Source organism: Penaeus japonicus, unplaced genomic scaffold (genome assembly GCF_977035675.1).
Source record: "Penaeus japonicus unplaced genomic scaffold, GWHDUDI00000001_assembly GWHDUDI00000034, whole genome shotgun sequence".
In the NCBI taxonomy this organism is placed as follows: Eukaryota; Metazoa; Arthropoda; class Malacostraca; order Decapoda; family Penaeidae; genus Penaeus; species Penaeus japonicus.
In genome coordinates this window covers 15170375-15177918 of record NW_028234436.1, presented here as the reverse complement: position 1 = coordinate 15177918, position 7544 = coordinate 15170375, and positions in this window count along the sequence as shown.

Here is a 7544-nt window from a genome sequence, read left to right as displayed (position 1 = left end):
AGGAGGGAGGGGAGCGAGGGAGAGGGGAAGGGAGGAAGGCGAGGGAGAGGGGAGGGAAAGGGGATGGAAGGGGAGATAGGAAAGGGGAAGGAAGGGGAGGTAAAGGAGGGGAGGGAGAGGGGAGGGATGAGGGCGAGGGAGAGGGGAGGGAAAGGGGATGGAAGGGGAGATAGGAAAGGGAAAGGAAGGCGAGGGAGAGGGGAGGGAAAGGGGATGGAAGGGGAGATAGGAAAGGGAAAGGAAGGCGAGGGAGAGGGGAGGGAAAGGGGATGGAAGGGGAGATAGGAAAGGGAAAGGAAGGCGAGGGGGAGGGGAGGGAAAGAGGAGGGAGGAGAGCGAGGGAGAGGGGAAGGGAGGAAGGCGAGGGAGAGGGGAGGGAAAGGGGATGGAAGGGGAGATAGGAAAGGGAAAGGAAGGCGAGATAAAGGAGGGGAGGGAAAGAGGAGGGATGAGGGCGAGGGAGAGGGGAGGGAAAGGGGATGGAAGGGGAGATAGGAAAAGGAAAGGAAGGGGAGATAAAGGATGGGAGGGAAAGGGGAGGGAGGAGGGCGAGGGAGAGGGAAAGGGAGGAAAGCAAGGGAGAGGGGAGGGAAAGGGGATGGAAGGGGAGATAGGAAAGGGGAAGGAAGGCGAGGGGGAGGGGAGGGAAAGAGGAGGGAGGAGAGCGAGGGAGAGGGAAAGGGGAGGGAGGAAGGCGAGGGAGAGGGGAGGGAAAGGGGATGGAAGGGGAGATAGGAAAGGGAAAGGAAGGGAAGGGAGGAAGGCGAGGGAGAGGGGAGGGAAAGGGGATGGAAGGGGAGATAGGAAAGGGAAAGGAAGGCGAGATAAAGGAAGGGAGGGAAAGGGGAGGGGAGAAAGGGAAGGAAGGGGAGAGGAAGGAAGAGGGGCGAAAGGGGATGGAAAAGGATGGAAGGGAAGATAGGAAAGGGAAAGGGAGGGGAGGGAAAAAATGGGAGACGAAAGGGAGAGGAGAGAAGAGGAGGGAAAGGGGATGGAAGGTGAGGAAGAAGAGGAAGGGAAAGAGAGGGAGGAATGGGAAGGAAGGGATAGGAGGGAAGAGAAGGAAGGAAAGAGAGGGAACGAAGACAGGGAAGGCAAAGGAAATAAAAGAAAAGGGGATTGAAGAGGGAAGGGTAAGGAAAAAAAAGGAGAAGGAAGAGAAAACGCGAAAAAAGGGGAAATCAAATCGCGAGAAAGGATAAGAAAACAAGAAAAAAAAGAGAAAGCATAAGAGAGGAAAACCAAACAAAAGAGCATTCAAAGAGAAGAAGAAGAAGAAAAAGAAGAAGACGAAGAAAAAAAAAACGAAAAAAAGCTAAACAAAAAAATGATCACAAAATAAAATAAAATAATCAAATAAAAAAATAAACCTGAAAAGCAAGACCGGCAGAGGAAAGGGGGCTTCTGAGGATGAAGAAGCTCCACGCTCAGCCCGGAAGCCCCAAACGAGGGACTGAGGGGACTAGTTAGGCGAGGGGAAACGGGACGGGAGAACAAGCGGATTATCTACCTTAGTCTAATTATAATTCCCCTTCCTATTAAAACCGTGCAACGTTCAATAACGAATATACTGCAATAATGGGGAAGGATATTGATATTTGGTTGAATTTCTTCATGTTTGGGGTCGCTTTCTGTTGAACTTGAGTGAAGTTGCAATGTAAATGTGATATAGATGTAAATGATATGTAAATTAGATGTTAATTTTTGAATATGATATGTAAATAATATGTAAATATTTTAGTATGATATGTAAATAAGATGTAAATATTTGAATATGATATATAAATTAGATGTAAATATTTGGATATGATATGTAAATAAGATGTAAATATATTAATATGATATGTAAATTAGATGTAAACATTTGGATATGATATGTAAATAAGATGTAAATATTTTAATATGATATGTAAATAAGATGTAAATATTTGAATAGGATATGTAAATGAGATGTAGATATTTGTATATGATATGTAAATAAGATGTAAATATTTGAATATGATATGTAAGTAAGATGTAAATATTTGAATATGATATGTAAATAAGATGTAAATATTTGAATAGGATATGTAAATGAGATGTAAATATTTGAATATATGTAAATAAGATGTAAATATTTGAATATGTATATCAGATGTAATTATGTTGATATATGTAAATAAAATATGAATATGTAAATATGATACGCAAAGGAGATGTAAATATGTAAATATAATTCGTAAAGGAGACATACATATATGTAGATATAATCTGTAAATGAGATGTAAATATGCAAATACGATATTTAAATCATATAATGAGATGTAAACATAATATGTAAATAAGATGTAAAAGTGTAAATATAATAATATGAAAATATGATAATACGATACCACTATCTTATGAATTAGAAATTATAATAATAAGATAAAACAAGAAATGAGAAAAAAAAAATATCCAAAAACTGTATAGACCAGTTATTCTAAAATAAAGGATTCATCTCCCCCCCCCCAAAAAAAAAAAAAAAAACTATTTTAATACACTGCTGTCAATTCAAAGTGATCTAAAACAAGCATTATCTGTCACTAATTGATCCTAATTATAACATTGGATTCATGATCAGAACTGAACCTTCCCATTTAAAGCTATGTTGAATCAATCAATGATTAAAGCCTCTTTTCATTGGTTTCCTAATTTTCTAATTGCAAATTGCAGATTCATCATGTCAATGAGTATAATCCTTTTCATATAATAGGACAAGAGATTGGGAGTGGTACTTTTAGGGTTAATAGACTGTGATTTAAAAAAAATGGAATGATTTTCTAGTGTAATTTTCCTTCCTGTTGAAATGAACAGTGAATTAATGAATGCAATGCAATGTATTGATTTGTATCAAAATCTGTCTGTCTGTCTGTTTATCTATTTACCTGTCTATCAATCTCTCTCTCTCTATATATATATCTTGATCTGTCTGTCTATCTATCTACCTATATATTTTACACACACACACACACACACACACACACACACACACACACACACACACACACACACACACACACACACACACACACACACACACACACACACACACACACACACACACACACACACACACACAATCACACACACACATCTATTTTTCTCTGTATCTATATATCATAATATTACCACTGCACGGAAAAAAAAAACAAATCAAAAGACATAAACACTGCAACAAAACACACAACAACACTTTTGTATTTCAGTTATATTTCAATATTTCAATAAATGGAATTGCATCATAATAATCGTCAATAACAGTCATCAACATACACTTACACGTTTATAATTGCATTCGCAGGCTCTCAACAATTGCAACAGCTGGATTTACCTGATGCTCAGCGTATATGGAACATGTTTTGTACTTGTTTTGTGTGTGTGGGAGAGGCACTGTAATGCGCGTCTCGCTTGAACAATGGCACTCATGATAACTGGAGTGCCATACAGTATTCCGATAAAAACTAAACGATTGCGGTGGTGATTGTGGTGGTGATGGTGATGAGGTAAGTGTGGTGATGATAGTGAACTGTGGTAAGGAGGGGGTAGTGACTGGTGATGGGAATTGGGATTGTGTGATGATGATGGTGGTGGATATGATGGTGGTGGGAATTAGGATAGTGATTGTGGTGATGATGGTGGTGATGATTTTGATGATGGTGATGATGATAGGGATTGTGGTTGTGTTTATTATAGTTGTAGTAATGATGGTGATAATTATAAAAACTGAGACTGTGGTGCTCGTAATTGTGGTGCTGATGATGGTGATGATAATAATGACTATGGTTATGCTTCTAATGATTCTTGAGTTGATGGTGATGGTGATATGAATTGTGATCATTACTACCTCCATCTGCATCACCACCACCACCTTCAACAACATAACCACTACTATGTGTGTGTGTGTGTGTGTGTATGTGTGCGCGCGCGCGTGTGTGTAGTATGTGACATGTATACACAGCCTATCCGAATGTGTATACATGTATCTATACATCTATCTAACAGAAATAAAAATACACAAAACAAGTGTCCAACATCATAACACCAACCCATCAACACAACGAAACCTTTAACCAATAGACATTAGCATATGCAACAATGAACAATGAACAAGGAACAACGATGAACAATCCAAAAATAAGGAAAATTCAGAAGTTCCCCCTCCCTGATGACCGATGGTATACTAGCGTAAATCCTCTGCTCTGGTTTTCGAATGTTTGTAATCTACTTAAAGCCTGAAAAACAGTTGCATCTTTTCCAAGAACCAGAGAGACAAAGAAGCAAAGAAGAGATGGTAGGGGGCAGTGTCAGTAGGGATGGAGAGAAGTCGTAGACGCTCTGGAGGGGGAGGCAGGGGGGGGGGAGAGGGAGGTGGGAGGGACGAAGGGACGGAGGGAGAAGGGGGAGGGTTGTTGTTCTCGGGGGGGAGGGGGGGTTGTTGTTCTCAAGGGGGGGAGGAGGGAGGGAGTAGGGGAGGGTTGTTGTTCTCAAGGGGGTGGGGGGAGGTGGGAGGGACGGAGGGAGGGGAAGGGAGGGTTGTTGTAATCAAGGGGAGGGGGGAGGTGGGAGGGACGGAGGGTGAAGGGGGAGGGTTGTTGTTCTCAAGGGGGGGAGGTGGGGGGGACGGAGGGAGGGAGGGAGGGAGAAGGGGAGGGTTGTTGTTCTCAAGGGGGGGAGGTGGGGGGGACGGAGGGAGGGAGGGAGGGAGAAGGGGAGGGTTGTTGTTCTCAAGGGGGGGGGGGGTGAGGTGGGAGGGACGGAGGGAGGGAGAAGGGGAGGGTTGTTGTTCTCAAGGGGGGGAGGTGGGGGGGGCGGAGGGAGGGAGGGAGGGAGAAGGGGAGGGTTGTTGTTCTTAAGGGGGGGAGGTGGGGGGACGGAGGGAGGGAGTAGGGGAGGGTTGTTGTTCTCAAGGGGGGGAGGTGGGGGGGACGGAGGGAGGGGGAAAGGGAGGGTTGTTGTTCTCAAGGGGGGGGGGGGCGGAGGGAGGACTATAGTAGAATTTGTAAATAAAACTGAATTGGGATAGTGAATGGAGCGGATATTAAAGAATGACAAAGAATGGCACAGGTGAGGTAAGAAAAACAACAAAAATAACTAAACTTGTAGATGATAAAACGATCATAAACTTGATTTCAAGTTTATTGTAAATAAAACTGAATTCGGGATAGTTAATGGAACTACATTTTAGAATGATAAATAATTATATAATTAGGGAAATTAAACCATTGTAAAAGAAAAGGGTTATAAGTAATTATACGACGATAAATTAAACCTACAGTAAAATTTTATATCATGAATTCAAATCTTATATCATACTTGTCATAAAGCTACGACAAAAATGTATATAGGTATAGTTAATGAAATTGAAATAAAACTTTATATCCAAATAACTACCGGAAAAAAGTATCAAAATAGGTATACTGGTACAGGTGATAACTAGAGAAAAAAAAAAGTTAAATCAAATTAGACGAAGTTGAGGAAACTGCAGCAAAATTCAAACTAAAATAGTTGATTAAACTATAGCATAGCAAAATGGAATCAAAAAGGCCAAAGCACATTTACTCTTCTGGGAATTGAAAAATAGAACAAAAACTATCATTATCTTATCTTATGTTATCACAATACGTATAGGAATCATTAAAAAGATATATATATATATCTTTTGAAACCAAAAGAAGGAAAAAAGGTATATCTAATGATCTGATGATTTATAATATCCTTTCGCCAAAAATTTCGCCAAACTATTGTACACAAATAAAAAACTACGGAAATCTCCTTTGATTGTGGACTTAAATATCACAGCCATTCCCGTAATGGTGTCAATCACCTGTCAATAATATATATGAAAGTGTCTAATTCTCCATTCTTTTTTTTATATATATATCCAACACTAGAATTCCTCGATTCTTGTTTTATAGAGGTCTGTTCAATCCGGGTGGAGAAATTCTTTTGTAAATAGGGTAAAAAATTATATTAATTCTACTGATTGATTACACGAGTTTAGCTTTATATACGCAATGTTTGTCGAGTCAAGTAGAATATGTCCACTTCGCGAGCACAAAAAAAAAAAAAAAAAAAAAAAACCTTTTTATGAATTTATTTAATCAATTAACTCCCCTTGGTTATCTATTCTTTAATTCTGAGAAATGGGGGGTAAATCTATTCTCCGAAGTTGACGGAAATAATATTTTTAGTTGGATATATCCATATTATAACAAAAGGGGTAAAGGCACTTTGATCTTCATTCAGGATTCAAACACGGTTAACATTTTCTTTGTAGAAGTGAAGAAGTGAATATGTATATACATACATACATACATACATACATACATGCATATATATATGTATATGTATATATATATATATATATATATATATATATATATATATATATATATATATATATATATATATATATATATATATTTGTTAATCAAAATAACATGAATTTTAACAATCAAGTCTGCAATCAAAGCCGAACATAAAAAAGAAATAGTAAATGTAAAAAAAGAAATAAAAGAAAAAAAAATGAAATGGAAGAATAAAAAAAAGAAAAAAAGACACAAACAAAACAAATAAAACAAGCAAAAAGAACAAGATATCCCAACGATAATATCACCTCCCCCTCAAAAACAACAAAAAACAGCAACATTAACAACTAAATTAAGAAAAAGAATACCACAAAAGATAATAAAAAGAGGAAAGTATAAAGAAAATAAAATTCCAATTCTATGGCGGATATTCTGTGGTCTTAGCCCTCCTCTTCCCTTTTCCCTCTTTCTAAGACCCTTTCTCCCCCTACCTTCCTTCATCTCTCCCTATCTCTTTCTCTCCCTCCCTTCCTCTTTCTTTCTCTCCCTCCCTTCCTCTTTCTCTCCCTACCTTCCTTTTTTCTCTCCCTACCTCTTTCTCTCCTTAGGGACGGAGGGAAAATGGGGAGGGTTGTTGTTGTAAAGGGAGGGGGGAGGAGAGAGGTGGGGGGACGGAGGGAGGGGAAGGGGGGGTTGTTGTTCTCAAGGGGGGTGGGGGTGGTGGGACGGAGGGACGGAGGGAGAAGGGGAGGGCTGTTGTTCTCAAGGGGGTGGGGGAGGTGGGAGGGACGGAGGGAGGGGAAGGGGGGGTTGTTGTTCTCAAGGGGGGGAAGAGGGAGGTGGGGGGGACGGAAGGAGGGAAAATGGGGAGGGTTGTTGTTCTCATGGGGGTGGGGGGAGGTGGGAGGGACGGAGGGAGGGAGTAGGGGAGGGTTGTTGTTCTCAAGGGGGGGGGGGCGGAGGGAGGAAGTAGGGAAGGGTTGTTGTTCTCAAGGGGGGGGGGGGTTAGGGGGGAGGGATGGAGGGAGGGAGTAGGGAAGGGTTGTTGTTCTCAAGGGGAAGGACGGAGGGAAAATGGGGAGGGTTGTTGTTCTCAAGGGGGGGGGGTTAGGTGGGAGGGGACGGAGGGAAGAGGGAGGTGGGGGGGACGGAAGGAGGGAAAATGGGGAGGGTTGTTGTTCTCATGGGGGGGGGGGGCGGAGGGAGGGAGAAGGG